Consider the following 17800-nt stretch of genomic DNA (forward strand, 5'->3'; position numbering starts at 1 on the left):
TTCCAAAACCTTATGGGATTAGGGTTGGATGAAAATCACTCCATCCCACATGGGAAAGGAGTGAAATTTCGTGGTTATGCTCCCATCCCACATGGGAAGGAGTACTAAACCTAAGGAGGCATCCAAGGCTATAAATAGGGCCTTAGGGATTTCATTCCTCCTTGCACCTTGGCTTGAAGTTTCGCCAACCCTTCTTCCTCCCCCTCTTAGGGACGATTTCTAACCCCTTTGGGTTTGTAAAATTGACCCTTCTCCTAGTTATTTTTATTCCACTCTTTGGTGTCATTGGGTGTGATACCATTAGAGGGATTCTGGTTTGGATCCTTTCATCCAAGCAACTTCATGGAGGTTCAAGATCTCAAGCATGGAGATCAAGGGCTACATAAGAGGTATGTTTTCTTACTTATGTTTTAGTTTTCTAGGGTTGATGTAATTAGCATGAAGCCATAGATCCATAGGTTGCATGTACACTTAGGTATATCGTTGTTTCGATTTTTCTGCTACCTAGTTTTAGAGTGTATTTGATGCGTAGAAAACCCAACAGCTCCAAGCATGTACACTATGTTTTCTAAACACTAGTCATGCCATACACCAAGTATGCATACTATGTTTGTCTATGATCTTTACTTTGTAAAATAGATCAATTGAACATCACTCCAATGATCCTCTTTTCACAGTCCCAAATCCTTACTACAAATGCAAGAATTCCAAATTCATGCCATTTACTGAAATCTGTTAGATTCTAAACTTATATGCATTGATCCTCTTAATGATTATGCACGAAGTCAGAAAGACTTGACAACAATCATTACAGAGCATTCCAAAGGAGATCAGCTCCTTGGAAACATCCTTCTTTCATTAAGTTTCCTAATCTTACACAGATTGACTAATTTCTAACTTTGAAACATTTCCATATTCCATTTTGACTATCACTTCTGAACAAGAGTTGCCTCCTTACAGATTATGTCAATATGGTCCTTCCAGAATTAACATTATACTTCCAACTGTCCTTGAGCAACCAATCTTTGGTAAACCTTAGATTGTCCTCGACAATTGCTTAATCATTTTAGTCATATCCAATTCTAGACCTTTTCCCTTCATAATGCCCCAGGCATTTGGAAAATTTTAGAAAGGATGAATATAGCACATGTAATCGATCCTATATCCGAAGCATATGGGACACGATTCATGATGTCTCACATAAAGACTAAACCAGTCTTTTGCTATAATATTTCCATTTCAATTTGCCAAGTTCTCAAAATTCAGATTATGAAAAGGGATGCCGTAATCATAATCGAATTTTAGAACGCAAATAATGGACCCATATATAGAATTTCCTTATGTTGAGCCATTCCAACATGAAATTCATATATATATCCTTGATTAAATACAATTAAAATCTCAATCTAAGCTTTTAGAATTGAAATGAAGTATAATTTCCTCTTCCTTAATTATAGCAAAACAACTTTTTCAACCCCTGCAACCTCACGAATTGAAACTTTTGTTTTCTATAATTAACATTGCTAACTTGCAACCTTTGTCATAATTATCATGCTCCCACTAACATGATGATTATTAGCATAACACTTATGCTCCCACTAGCTTTGACATGTACTCAGAAATCAGCTGACTTTCTTACCAAAGTTCAGATTTCTGATACTAGATTGTTTTGATAAAACTTTATCAAAATCATACACCTCTCTTAGATAGCTCACATGTGTGTCTAAACAATTTTAGAACTATGAAAAGGGATGCCGTAATCATAGTCTCAATTGTTTAGACCTTTGCCACTTCTCACAAGTCCATGTTAGTGTGCCGGTAAACCACACACGCTCCACTAACGACTTTGAGAATGCAAATATCACAATTGCTAACTAGCTAAAATCTACTTAGTGAAAGTGTTTCCTCACCATCATTTTCATGAATCGGAGAGAAACCTTATGACACTTAGATTTAATAGTGTATGTGTTCTTATCCATGTGAATTTGTCAAAACCATAATCACAAGACAAGGTTAGTGACAAATCCAAACTCATATTGATTAAACTTGTGCAATCTTAAATTCTTGCCATTTGGCAGCTCAGGTGCCTGCCATTGCTTCCAAGTAGTTGTGCAACCAATTGAGAACTCTCAGAACTCCTATGCAAAGCCAACTTGAATAGGCACAAAAATTTCAACACGATAGGTTATAAACCTCAAGTCGTGTGCTAGTGAAGGACTTTAGGTTTTATTCTTGATTAAGTCTTGAAACTTTCAAGAGCTTTAAGACTCCCACTGTCCTCTTGACATATAAGACTCCCTTGTCAAATATTCAAGAGATAGTGCGGATTCTTTATCAAGACTAACACTTTACACAATTGGCCTAAGTTGGTCTCTGTTTTATCCAAAACATCACAACTTACCAATTTCAAATGTACAAGAGTAGATAACCTTTTACTCTTACATTTGACTAGTGTTAACAAACCCTCTTTAAGATATGTCACTCAAGTTACAATCTTGGAGTATGACTCTAAGAATTGTTTTGGAACGAAGTATGACTCATCTTTTTGATTTAACCATTTCAACAATTCATGACTCCTCTTCTTAGTCATAAGAATGCACTAAGATGACTTTAGAGGACCAATTGTGATATGGTATCTTAATCATTAAGATGATCATAAACATGATACTAAAGTACTCTCCCATCTTCTCAGATTTGACAAACTTTTATCTTTCTGCCATACTTTGATTCTTCTTATTCGTTCTGTCTCACATTGAAACTTCTCCAATGCTACAGACTTATACTTAAACTTATAAGTATAACCATATTTACTGAACTTAAGTAAATCATGACGAATAGTCTTCTTGATCTTTTGTGGTGGACTTGACCAGTGCACAAGAATGTGTACTCGATCCCTTAGTCCTTTCCTTATTCACATAAGGAATTAGTCTTAATTTTCCAAGCTGAAAGTTCTCATTCATCATACTATACAACTTGCATGATTCCAAGTTTCGGTCCAATTGAACCTTGGGTGATGAGAATCTTTCCTTATTTGGTAATAGTAGACATTACCACAACCGAAAGAATCAAATCCATTTTTCTGATATTGCTATCAATGGAATCTTATAAGCAACAACTTTTCACAAATGCCATTGTAAGGATACTTAAAATAAATAAAATCAAAACCTTTTTCTTTTATTTTAAAACTTTGCGGAAAAACTTATCCTTACAATCCATATGAAAACCTTGTTGTTATCTATTCCTAAGCAATATAAATATCATAACTCTTAAGTAATAGCCCAAAATTCTGATCACCGAACCATGCGATTGAAATCCATCTTCGCGATCAGAATCAACATGTACTTAATAGAGTTAGACAATGGACTTTACCTGAAGTAGAGCCAAACTTATTGACTTTAACATCCTTAGGTAAATTTGGCAGCTTCGTAACCAATGCCCCTTCCTTTGGCAATAGTTACCTATGGACCCTTGATAATGGGACTATCTCAGACTTCGCCTCTCTCTTTACCATTGGGTCAACCGAGTTGACTATGGCTGATCCCTTTCCATTGGGAAGAGAGAGCTTTACTGGATATCCAATGTCATCATTGTCAATGTCCATAGCGTTTTAGGAAGTTGATCTTAGCAAATAGATAAGATCATTAAGGGTCTTGTCTTAGTCTGTTTCATAGGATTCCCAAAAGAACTCACTATGTGACTTAGAAAGTAATTGAGCCACCAACTTTCTCAAGACTTTGACACCCAACTCTCCCGGCTTGTCAATATGTGACTACATCTCCAAGATGTGATCACACCTAGACCTTGCCTTGCCAATAGGGCTTGAGTGACCTTAAACTTTTTAGGAACTTGTGGGTTAGGGAGAATAATTGGAGGAGGTGAAAGAAGTATGATATCCATGGGACATCATCTTCATTTAGGAAAGCTTGTTTCAAGAGATTTGGGAAGATCATAAATGTCTAGACCAGACATCTTTTTGGGAGATATTCAAGATAGTTGATTTAAAGTCCTTAATATGACACCCAATATGAAATATTAAGGCTAGGACCCAACAAACTATTTTATAACTTAGAAGAGGGATGCCGTAATCCAAGCTATAAAATATTTGAAGGTAGGTGAATGACGATTCACCAATTTCCACCATGAAAAACGAAATAATTTATTAGGTTTTAATTGGATTTGAAAGTCCTAGATCTTTGAGATTCATTGAACTGTTCAAAGGCATGTTTCAATCTCGAGTGTGCCCTTCAGGTTTTGTGACTGGGATGCCGAGGATCACAAAACAAGGTGTGAATAACCATGCAAATATACTTGGTACCCTTAATATTTACCCCTTAATCAGTGTGCCGGTTAACCACACACGCTCCACCGATACTATGATAAATATTAAGTTACCCTTTGCCTACCTTGTTAAGTCCAGGTTAGTGTGCCGGTTAACCACACACGCTCCACTAACGACTTAAGCAAAGTGCAAAGTGTAATTTCATGGGTTAGCACCAAATTCACATTTTCCTAAGTAACTAAGATTAGGTATTAATAAGAGTTTAGTTACTTAGTATTTATCATTAATACTTTTAATGAAAGGAGAATTATAGTCCTTGTCCTACCCGTTCGGCTAACGACCCTCCACCAGTCAAGGAAGCGGTGGGTGAGAGTGGACACCCATTAAACTGCCATTTTATAGGCAGTAACCTTATACCCCACTTATAGACCGGCTTCGTGAATGAGGCCTACTAACGGTAAGACTGACTTTACTCTTATACATATATATAAATATTATTAACTTATAATATTATAAAGTATAAGGGTTGAATTTTAACTTTTAAAATTCTAAGGGCTAACTTGGAATTAAAGTATTCATAAGTGAAAACTTTTCAAATTCCAAAACTTGAGGGCAAGTTTTGAAACTATTCAAAACTAATTAATTCCATAACTTATGAGTTTAAAGTAGTTTTAATTAAAAAAATAAAAACTCTTCAAGTTCCATATCTTGAGGACAAGTTATGGAAGACTTTAAACTAATTAATAAAAAAAATAACTTTTTTTATTGTAACTTATGGAACTAATTAAGGTTACACTTTTTTTTTTAATTTAATGAAGAGACTCTTGAACCTCCATAACTTGAGGACAAGTTATGGAGTCATAAAACCATTTAATTAGAACTAGACTCTTCATTTTGTAACCTTTGCCAACTTTTATGAGTTTTATGATTCTTAAATGTGACTTTTCATATAACTTGAGGACAAGTTACAAAAACACACTTTGGAATCAACTCTTAGATTAAAATGGATTGAAAACAACTATTTCACACAACTTTTCTATTAATCTAAGAACCTCATAAGAACAAGATAATTCAAATCATCAATCTTCAAGAAATTAGCATGAACATACAAACTAATACAAATCTTGAAATTATGACAATTATCTTAGAAATTGGATTAGCATGAACATTACCACATCAAAAACAAGTTTATAAGTCCAAAAACATCTTAGGGCAATGTTCCTAGTCCAATTCCAGCCAAAACAATCGAATATATGCATCCAACTCGATTTTTCAGCTACTTTTGCAAGTATAACAAGAAAACAAGCCTAGGCTCTGATACCACTGTTGGGTTATGACCATTCTAACACTCCTAAGTGTACATGCAACCCTAAATACCTTGGATCTATGTTTTCTCTATTATACATACAATTATGAACATCCAAGGTATTATCCTAATCTAGCATACAAAATAATAAATATAACAAGATAGAATACATACCTCTTTGATGTAGAATGTCTTCATGAAGCTTGAGTGCCTAGTGCCCCAAGTGTGACACCTCAAGTGGTTCACACAACACCAAATACACTTGGAATAACTTGAGAGAAACTTGAACACTCCTTAAAATCGTCTAGCCCTCACACTCACACATTAGTGCACGATTTCTTGAGCCATGGGATTCTTTTATATGGTGGCTATTAGGGTTACACCATGTAACTCATAACTTTACCCATTCCTGATGCTCCATGGATTTTAACCTCCATGGAGTATCCATGGGTCACCCCATGGACTTAGTCCAACATAAGGAATCTTGGATCACAAGCCCACATATATAAGAATGAATGATTTATACAATCAACCCATATATTTAATTAGTCTCCTTTTGATCACTTAATTAATTCCAAATTAATTCTTGATCAATACTAATTAAATAACCTTATTAATATATTAGAACTTATAATATATTAACCAACCTTAAGTGTTATTTCTCTCATCATAGTCTATCCAAATGCATGATGCCATGCAACCCAAATAGACCATGCCGGGTCGGGTCAAGTCTTACCAATTATAGTTATGGACTTAGACATTAATCCAACAAAAGGCCCAATGACGCAACACCTAGACTTAACATTCAAAACCCCAAGAACCTCACACAAATTCTCTTCATGCTTCTCTCTGGTATTCGAATAGACCACAATGTCATCGATGAAAACAATCACCGATCGATCCAACATAGGCATGCACACTCGGTTTATGAGATCCATGAATGCCGCTGGTGTGTTGGTGAGCCCAAAAGGCATCACCACGAACTCATAATGCCCATAGCGAGTTCGGAAGTCCGTCTTATGAATATCCTCCTCTTGCACCCTCATCTGATGATAGTCGGACCTTAAATTGATCTTGGAAAACCAAGATGCCCCCTGAAGCTGGTCGAAGAGATCATCAATCCTCGACAATGGGTAGCGGGTTTTCACCTTCAACTTGTTCAACTCCTGGTAATTGATGCACATCCGGTGTGAACCGTCCTTCTTTCTGACAAAAAGGATCGGTTCTCCCCAAGTAGAACTGCTCAGACGAATAAACCCTTTTCCTAATAAATCCTGCAGCTGAGAGGATAAATCATGCATCTCAGGAGGTGCAGGATGGTACGGTGCCTTAGCGATCGATGCCGCACCCGGAATCAGATTGATCCAAAACTCCACTTGCCTCGTAGGAGGCACACCCGGTAACTCCTCGGGAAAAACATCAGGAAAATCACATAACACCGGAACTTCAGAAATGGTGGTCGATCCCCTTCCTCAACCCGAGTATCCATTACATATGTTAGATAACCCATACACCTATACTGAAAACTCTGTCTTGCCCTGGCAGCAGAACAGAAGGTTGATCCTAACCTAATACCCTCACCGTAGATAGTCAGCACTCCCCTACTAGGGTCTCAAACCGTCACCATCTAACGCTCACAGTCAATCAGAGCCCCACACCGGCTCAACCAATCCATACCCACGATCACACAGACATCTCCCACCCTAATATGGATAAGATCTATCGGATAACCAACACCGAAGATCTCCAACACAACCCCGATAAATATCAATAATAGAGACCGGACACTCACCAGGTATAGAGACTCTCAAGGGCCTGCTCAGAATCTCCTACGTAATACTAAAACCACGACAAAAAGATAATGAAACAAAAGATCGACTTGCACCCGAGTCAAACAACACAAACGTAGGCATAGAGTTCGTAAGAAATGTACCTAAACAATCGATAATATAAGCAACATAAATAAATCAGCAAAATAATAAAGAACACATACCAGCCACGATGTCTGGAGCTGCATGGGCCTCCTCTGTTGTCAACTGAAATGCTCTCCCTCGAGCCCTCGGTGCTTCGGCCTTCCCCTGTCGGCCATCAGTAATACGCAGGGTCGTGGGGGCCTCTGAAACGGCCTAGAAGCAAGCTGAGGACACTCAACCCTTATATGACTCATCTAGTTGCAATTAAAGAAAACCCGAAATCCATTGGCGCAATTCCTAGCCAAATGCCCCTCCTTGCCACATAGGTAGCAAGCCATAAATGAACATCTCGGTAAACCTCTCCCAAGTCACCGCGGAACATTCTGCAATCGTATAATCAGCTGTCACAAACTTCCACCAATCCTTCGCTCTCAAGCGAAGCAGGTTCAGCGTGAAACGAACCCTCATATTCTGTGGACAAGAGCAAGTGTAAAAACATCCCTCAACATTAGATACCATCTCATAGCAGCAATCGGATCCTGGGTCCCATCAAACTTGGGTAGCTTTGTGTTGTTGAACTCTCGGTACCACAATGGATCACCACCTACGGTCTTGCAGTAGCAACAGCTGCAGTGTATGCGACAACAACAACCTCGATTTGCTACACCATTCATTCCTTCTTCAGCAATCAGATGAAGACGACGACTGCTGATCTCCTGTCAGCTAGATTGTTGCCAGCGATGAAGGTTAAACGAACAAAGGGGCGCCAGAGATCGATTCCTTTCCCCCCTCCCCTTCTCGATTTCTTAAGCAACCTCCGATACCATCGCTTTTCTACTTCAAAATCGTTTCCATTCCTGATCAATGAAGAAGACGCACCCCCATTTGTACATTTGAAGAATCTGGTAAAAACAGTCCCTACAGTTGTGGTCTTAAATAAAAATCAGCCATTTTATAGATATCACTACAAACCAAGCCCCATTTGATTAAGTCATTACAAAAATGGTCCCTATACTATTTTAAAAGATCAAAATTGTCCCTTTTGATTTAATTTATCACAAAACAGTCCCTTGTGTTAAATAAATTACAAATCAACCCTTTTTAAATATAAAGTATTTAAAACAGGTCCCATTAGTTTAAAATATTACAAAAATAGTCATGGACTTTGTTTTAGCTCAAAAGGTGTTGATTTCGATTTCTCACATGAACGAACCAACTCCAGACAAGTCGAACTCACGCTTCAAGAGTGAGTTTCTACGGCCACTCGTTTACGGTTTTCATATTTGGGGGAGAATATATGCATGTCTATTAAAGTTTTGATGATTTTCAAGTTTTATATAAAAATAGCATCATACTTTATTATTGGTCAAAAGTTTATGAAATAGTAATCGAAAAATGTGATAAGTCATCAATAAATATATTAAGTTAAAGTAGATTTTTAAAAGATGATATATTTATACCTTACGTGAAATATGAATATAATTATTAAGAAAAATCACAAGATTATAAGTATATTGCTATAATAACACAAGTTGATATTATAAGTCACAAAAATGATGATTTTATATGTATAAGTTAAAGTATTTCATGGAAGCATATAAATATATAAAAATGACCAAAAATATTATCCACGTATAAATGAATGTACCTTGTCATATTTGATGGAAAGACCGAGATTATGAAAATATATAATTAATAATTAATGTATCAAAAACTAACTTTTAATATATATATATAAGTTATGTAAAATTTATTAATATATTTTTATATTAATAATAAAAATATAACTCATTTTACTAAGTTATGGATTTTTATTGCAATAAATATCATGATCGACTTCAGGACTTAAGAGTAGTTATTTTCGAAATATTATATTGTATTGATCACGTTAATTATAAATATCATGGAAATTATTGGTTTCACGTTGGTTGAAACCTGGAAAATAATATAAAAGCAGTCGTTATGCTGCCCAAATTTCGTCATAACAGACAATAGAAATTTGGAAATCCTTCAAATCTTACGAATCTCAAATACTAAAAGACTTAAATCAAAATCATTCCTAAACATCAAAGAATGATAAGTATTCAAGAGTCTTATATGGAAATTTGAGGACTAGGATGCCTAGACGCATTGTTAGGATGCAACACTCTAAGGTCTGCATGTAGGTTCCACATTTGTTTCTAAAGCCATATGAGTTAGGTTCATTTCCTAAGCCATTTGGGCTATGTTGTTGGGTATACTAAGACTATGTGTCTTGGTGGGAAACCCTCTATTTTTTATAAATGTTAATATGTGAGGAACGAAGAACGACAATCATAAGATTCATATTATTGGACTTATATGGTTCGACTGCCCGTCTAAAGTTGCTAGCTACAACCTCGTATGACGAGACAAATTAGGCGCTGACGTTCATTCTCTCTTTTTTCTACTATGTATTAAAATGTTGGGGATGACTTTCAATACACTCAATTATGGAGCTAGTGTTGTAGTGTAGTGTCATAGTTCAGTTATGGGCTGGCGTTCAATCTTTATTTATTCCACTACGTAATAAAACGTTGAGGATGAGTATCAGTACACTCGATATTGGGAGCTAGTGCTGTAGTGTAGTGTCGTAGTTCAGTCGTGAGCTCATTATAGATCCTGAATTTGTTTTATTATCGTATAGAGTCGACATTTGGTTTATACGGTATTTTTGTTCACTTATTCTAGTTGAAAGAGACTGTATGTAGTGGGACAGTTTGGGACTCAAAATGATAAGTGTCAATACCAGAATTAAGTCATATAACACTTAATTAATAGCATGACACGACTGGTAAAGGTTTAATAACTTACAGTTAATAAGTTATTTTTTTAAACCATTTGTTTTTATACGAGAACATAATATTTATGTGGGAGTAGTTTGTCCCACTAATTAAGTGTCAGTTCCCAAAATAAGTAATCTAACACTTAATTAATACCATGACACGATTTTATAAAATTTATAAATTCAAAACTTATGCGTTCTACATATAAACTATACCATTTCATGTACAAAACTTCAAGAGTAAAGTTTGTTATTTTATGTTCTCACAAAGAGTAACATACCTTATTTTTATATAATTTGATATTCAAAATCTTTAAATAAAAATGAAGTTTTGATATATGTATGACTTACTTATATGTATTTTGCCAAATTTTGTACTTTTGGATTTGAACGCATGATGTTTCTAAATGAGACCAAATACACTTTTATAACTAATTTATTTTATACTTTTGATAGAAAAGTAAGTATTTATAAAAGTTAGTCAACCAACTAAATTTTATAAAACACTTTTGGTTATAAAAATACTTTGTGTCAAAACCTATAGAACTAATCAACAATTTTGTCGACGTATCTTAATGCATGTATTCTCAGGTTTATTAACAGGTTGTAAGGATTTGCATTGAAGACTTTCCATTATTTTACTATACCATTGTAAACGAAGATATGTTAGGTGTGTGTAGTGATTTAGCAATAGTCATTGTCAATGTAATTTATATTTTGGTAATAATAGAAGATTATATTTGTACTGTTCAATGCATTTTCAATAACTGTGATCACTGATTTACGTCGCGCACCTCGGCGTTTCCACCGGTGGCTGGGGTTGTGACAACTTCTTTGGCGGTTTAAGGCAATTTGGGGGAAATATCATAGGGAAGTGGTCAAATGGATCTTACTACACTTAAAGGGAATGATTGATGTTTGCATGGTTTATGGTACCAATGCATGACATAATGACTTGGTTGGACTAATAGATTCGGACCACGAAAGTAATCTGAAGATAAGAAGATCATTGGCGGTTGGTCTCATTCATAGTCTTCTTTTGATGGTAGAGAAACCTTTCATGTTCTATGATAGGTTATACATTCAAAAGTCTAGTACCAAGGAGAATCCAAAAAATATGGTGAGAAAGTTGTTGCCTACGGAGAAGTTCAAGCTTTGCTTGGACTTGGTTGATGTTCATAGGAGGTATGCCCCTTCGGGGCTTGATGGCAGGAAGAGAGAGGAAGTTCTTGTTTAAGATGGAGTTCAGAGGATGCTCAAGTCAAGGTGGAGATTATTAAATGTGACTTGAGCATTTGGAACATTCTGATGGAGTATATGCATTTAATGGAGAACTTGGAACTCAATGGAGGCATTAGGAGTTCATAGAGCACATAATAAAGGAATGGATAATTTGAGAAGGGAACGGATCATCTGAGAATGTAATGGATCATCTGAAAAGGAACAGATCGAGTGCCAAAGGAACAAATCATCTAAAATTGGGCATGGAGCACGTGGAAGAGGTTTGGAGTACTTAGGAGTGGATTGGAGTAACTTGATGCATAGTTACGCCATTTTATTAAGTGTTGGGTCAACTGGAAAAAAGCATATTGCTACATTAGGCAAGCATGTTGCGCCATTGGCATACATGTTGTTCCACTTTGGACCATGTTGAGCCATTCTGGTAGATGTTGCGCCAAAATGGAAGAAGTTGTGCCCCTGGAAGATCTTGCGCCACCTTGGAAGGAAGTTGCGCCAAGCTTGATGAATGTTGCACCATCCTGCAAAAGATGGGCCATCATCATGCAAGATGTTCCATCTTGGTGCAAAGTGCGTCATTTTGGTTCCTTGATGAGCCATGTTATACCTGATAAGCCACGTATGCTATGAAGCCCTCTATGATGCTCATGATTGTTCAAAGATGCTTAAAAGTTAGTGATGCTCAAGGAATACACCATGTTGTGCCACCATGATGGATGTTGGGCCACTAGTTTTCATGATGTGCCACCTATGCATCATAATGCTCCATTATGGATCATAGTGCTCCATCATCTGCGTTGATGATGCTCATGTGTTGTATGTTATGGATGAATGTTCATGAATTTACTGCATGACAGACTGTGATTGGTTGACACCATTCATGGGCCTATGGGCTAATGGGCTTAGCCTATTAGGATTTTAGGTATGATCCCTTCAGTATAAATAGGAATGCATGCTAAGTTGTTTGATGTGTCTTGGATTCTAGAGTGATAGGTGAATCTCGGTGAATTTTACTTGTAACCTTTATTTGAGAGCTCTGAAATAAAGAATACTCCCCTCCTACCCATGGACGTAGGTCAACTTAACAGAACCATATAAATGCATTGTCTCATGTGCTTTTGGTTTTGCTTGTTTTCCGCTTTACTTTCTAACAAGTGGTATCAGAGCTTTGCAAGTGGCATCAGATTTGTTAAGAGTCTAGACAAGTATCGTCTAATTTCTTAGTAGGTTGAATCCTAATTAGATCAAAGTTTGGAAATTGAATTTTATGGATGACGTTCTATACATTATTGGAGAAGTATTAAACCCCATATAGTTGATGACTTGTCTAAGTGGGTGACTGATGGAAAGAGTTTCCAAGGTCATTAAATATTAGTAAATATCTAATAATAACATGGTTCTTTTGTGTTTCTCTTATGACCCAACTGAGAAAAAAGAAATAGGAGAAAATAAGTTTGTTAATTTACTTAAGTTTAATAAATTAATTGGAAACTATTTTAGGAATTAATTAAATAGTTTTAATTAATTAAAGAGTTGACTATTAGTGTGTTAAGTACTAACTAATTAGAATGTTCTAGAACCGTTAAGGATAAGGGGAAATTTGAAAATCAGTACATCTCACATGGGATGGGAGATGAAATTTTACATTCACTCCATCTCACATGGGATGGGAGATTAAACTAAGGCAATGATCCAAGGCTATAAATAGGTGCTATAGAATCTCATTTTCCTTATACCTTGGCTTTATTTTTTTCCTATCCTCCTTCACCCCCTTCTTAGTGGATGATTTCTAACCCTTGGTTTTTGAAATTGACCCTCCTCCTAGTTTATCTTTGGTTACTCTCTTAGAGTCATGAGTGTAAAAAAAAGAGCGATTCCTGCTACTGGTCTTGTTAATCCAAAGCAAAGGTGGTTGTGACAAGATCTGATTCATGGAGTCTTCTAGAAGATCAAGAAGATCAAGAGAATAAAAGGTTAGTAATTATTCTATTGTTTTCACAAGTAGGTTGCTATAATAGAATAAACCTATATCCTTTAGGATGTGTGTAAACATAAGGTTTTATATTGCTTCCGCTGCATAACTAGTATGTATATAATGTTATAAACCCCATCAAAGGTTTCATTGGTGAGGATAATCATAGGCAAGCACAGATTAAAATTTACAAACACAAGTTGATTAAAGATGTTTCTAATCCTCTCCAGGAAATTGTTGACTTTGTGTAGCCTTCTTATTTATCAAATTTAAAAATAGCACTTATTTTCAATAACATGCTATTTTGGCACCTACAATTGAAAAAATGGGTCAGATAAATGATTATATGCTTGACCAAATGGTTAGTGACTCACAAACATATTTAAGTTTAGAAAGATTATGCAATAAAAAACAATACAATTCAGTGACCGAAATGTTGTACTAACCTGATGTCCTAAACTCCATGAGATTGTAAGAAATACCAATCATGAACTAGAGTTGAACTTAGGCTCTCTGATAATATTTTTGTGCAATCTTGATCATCTCCAGGGCTATGTAATGAAATACTCATACATGTAATCGCCTAGCAGAACGAGTGATTTAATCAGAAATCATTTCTAAAAATAATGTTGGAGCTCGAATGTTCATACCTAGAGTTCATTTAACTCCATCTAAAACATGGATTTCATTCAAATTTACACCCAAGAAATTCCACTTGGTGTTGTGTTTTGTAATGAGAATCAGTAAAATTCAATGTTGATCACTTTTGATAGTTAGGTTATTCTTGCAAAGATCTGTATTTACCCACAAACAAATGTATGTCGTTATTTCTAGAGTAACAAGAAAATGGGGAATAAGGTAGTAATCATGGATGAAGAAGGTAACTTATTAACCACAACGACTAATCTTGTTTACAAACATTGTATTTTTTTTGTTGATCTTTTTGTTTGGCTTGTTTAATGTTTATTGCTCTATACATGTTGTATTGTATAATATTTATATCAGTATATTTAGTAATTTGTTGATTTTAATCCATTTGGTATCTGTACGGTACAACTATTTCTAAAATCAATATCATTGAGCATGTATCGATACGTGTCTAGCTCTTTATAGTAGTACCACTACATACATTTCTAAATATGATCAATTCGGATCCTCATAGATAAATTAATAACACTTTTCTTAGATAGAGAATTTGTAATTCGTTGAGGTTTTGTTTCATAGAGCATAATAGTTTTAGTGTTTGCTTGTCAAGCAAAGAGTAAGCGGTTATTTATCCCGATAAAAACTAAAAACCATATATTATATTTAATTTTGGATGTCAAGGATGAATCAATAAGGTTTTCGTTTCATAGTGCACAATTAATTTTAGTTTTTTATTTTCCATGAGAACATTAAAATAGGTTTTCTAACCACCCATTAATGGGGCCTCCCAAATCCCAAATTTGTGGGGTTACGAGGGAAGGGAGGGGGTTCTTCTTTGGCGATTTCCTAGGTAGAACATTTTCAGTACTACATCACACCCTTCTCCTTGCCAACGTGATTTAAGCACTCTAAACTTAGGTCACCTATAGGGAGATGCTTACCAAGCCTTACCCAGGTGGTGGTTAAACATTAGGAGATAATTTTCTTAATAAAATGGGAGAAAGGAAAATATAAGTTACATGAATTTTAGGAAACATGGATGAAGATGAAGGGGATGTAAGAAGACAAGGGCAATAATGTCATTTTATGGTTTTACGCCCATCCTCAATGGGGATTTAATGGTGTGTTAATTGAGCAAATTGCTAGTGAGGTGACGTTCAATACAATAAACCCACCATTATAGTTGACGTTCAATGAGTTTAACAGGTGGTGTAAGATTTTTTTTTACTTTAGCCAACATTTAACTTTTGTTTTTGTCGTTAAGAAACTTTATATTATTATTCTTTTATTTATACTATATTTATAATTTATTTTATTTTATATTCAATAATAACTTGTAATTTGTAGCTTTTAATTTTTTTTACATATTAATATTATTTATAAAAAGATATAATAAAATATTGATGTGACAATCCATTAGTTTAATAAAATGTAGAGTTTAATAAGTAAAATAATATGGTTAGTGGAATGCTCATGTGACAATACATTTAACTCTTAAGAGTTCAAGCATTGGCAAATGTGGATCCACGATCAAGGTAAAGGGAAGTAAAAGGGTACTCCAAAAAATTTTTCAAAAAAAATTACATTACTGAAAAAAAAATTGGAAAAAAATTATACTACTAATTTTTTTTAAAGCCCATCCCGGGAACCACCTAGATTCGTCTGATCCGCCTAACCGCCAAACCAAAACACAAGAGACATAAAAAATTACAAAAGATAAGTAAGGGATGAAAAACGGTGTACAGTTTTAAAGAAGGGACTATATAAGTCCATAGTTTTGATCGGTAACCATAGAAGATAGGAAAACAGTACACTACAACATCTTCATGGAAATTCGAAAAAATCGAAACATTCAAAAATAGTTCACAGCTGGTTACATTTTGCAGGCATAAATGACAAACTGTTCTTGCCAAGATCGTAACGCATCATCATGTTTTGTTGTTGCATGTTTCCAAATATAGACACCTGCTGTTCATTCTTGACGATAGGCATGAATGCCAAACAAGCCACACCATTTTTTGTGTACATGTAATTCTCTCGTGGCAGATCCCAATTCGCACCAGTGAAATGAAACACCAACTTGGGTATGATCTTTTCATCGTTCAAACTTCAAAGTGTACTTGAAGCATCCCTTGAACTTCTCGAGCTTTGTTTGGTTCATAAAAGCATCTTCAATAAGGTTAATAATACTTTCGTCTAAGTACGTGAATGTGAATGTCGTACATGAGTTCAGTTGATGATCATCCCACCGTTTTTTATCGCGAAGGCAGATTGATCGATGGCCAATTTAGTTTCAAGATGTAGTAATATGAATCCCCTTTGTTGAGCACAGGGGTAGTTTAGTAATTGTTCTGTCCCCTCAAGGGTATATATAATATACTCCCACCGTAAGGTGCATGGGATAAGGTGGACATTTAACCACACGAAACACCACACATCCGGTTAAAATTTTGAACCAAAGAATCAACGTACAGTGATATTACACTATATTCTTTTTTTTAATGTAACTTGTACGTAACAATATATAAATGCTTCACGTTTATTAAAAAAATAATGTAAGAAATATTAGGAAAATGAGTATTGAATATTTTCTCGATTTTAAAGAATAAAAATAAAAAGAAAAATGAGATGACGTTTGGTTGACAGTTGACAAATTAAAATTTAAAAATAAATAGCATTATCCAGCCTTAGAATCGTAGATATTTATTTTTTGATTAAGTTATTTACACAGTTGATTTTTAATCAACACAATCTCAACCTATTTGTTTATTAACCGGGATAATGATTTAGGAGGGTAATTAGGTTTTTAGTTTGTCTGTTTTAGGCCAATAAGGTTTTTTTGTGCGTATTAGACCAATATGGTTGTTATTATCGTTTAGAAATAGTCATTTTTACCGGTTTCTTCCTGTTTAACCGGTAAAAATGACTATTTCTAAAAGGTAATAATAATCATATTGGTCTAATACGCACAAAAAAAAAAAAACTTAGTGACCTAATACGGACAAACTGGAAACCTAATTACCCTCCTAAGTCATTAACCCTAATTTTAAAGACATTGAGAATATATGACCATCAACAGTAAACTAGTTCGTTTAGAACTCGCGTCGTCCCATATCGACCAGAAGAAGAACCTGCTACTCCTCTATATGGCGAAGCTCTTCACATATAGTCGTCCTTTCGGGGACATCCGATAAAATTGGAACGATACAGAGAAGATTAGCATGGCCCCTGCGCAAGGATGACACACACAAATCGAGAAATGGTCCAAATTTTTGTTAAACTCTTCGTCGTCTTCTCTGAAACCCTAATTCCCTTTTCAAATGCTAATAGAGTTCAATTGCAATTCTTACGTTTCAGTAGATGAACTACTGAAGTCATGATCAGACAACATGTGGATTCCATGGTCAGATTGATCTTCTTGTTGACGTCTTCAACCATTTGTGGCAAGTAAGGGTGATCTTTCTTTCTATAAAGTCTCCTTTAAGTTTTTTACTTTTCCTGTCATTAAGTTTCATGCTTTATAAACTTCCGTTTATGTGTTGTATATAGTCTGTATGTGCTTGTTTATGTGCTGATTTTTTATTCATTTTGCAACTTCAATTTCTTAGTTTATGTTGTGGTTTTGCTGTTTATAAAATAATTG

General features: G+C 35.2%; 1 non-coding gene across 1 annotated transcript; it reads left to right on the forward strand.

Moving 5' to 3' along the window:
• Positions 1-17328: 17328 nt before the first annotated feature.
• LOC145161888 (U6 spliceosomal RNA) lies at positions 17329-17431 on the forward strand. Its single transcript, XR_013738748.1, has one exon. It is a non-coding gene; the product is annotated as a U6 spliceosomal RNA (small nuclear RNA).
• The last annotated feature ends 369 nt before the right edge of the window (positions 17432-17800 follow it).

Source organism: Lactuca virosa, chromosome 2, assembly GCF_052849685.1.
Source record: "Lactuca virosa cultivar CGN04683 chromosome 2, Lactuca_virosa_CGN04683_v6, whole genome shotgun sequence".
NCBI lineage: Eukaryota > Viridiplantae > Streptophyta > Magnoliopsida > Asterales > Asteraceae > Lactuca > Lactuca virosa.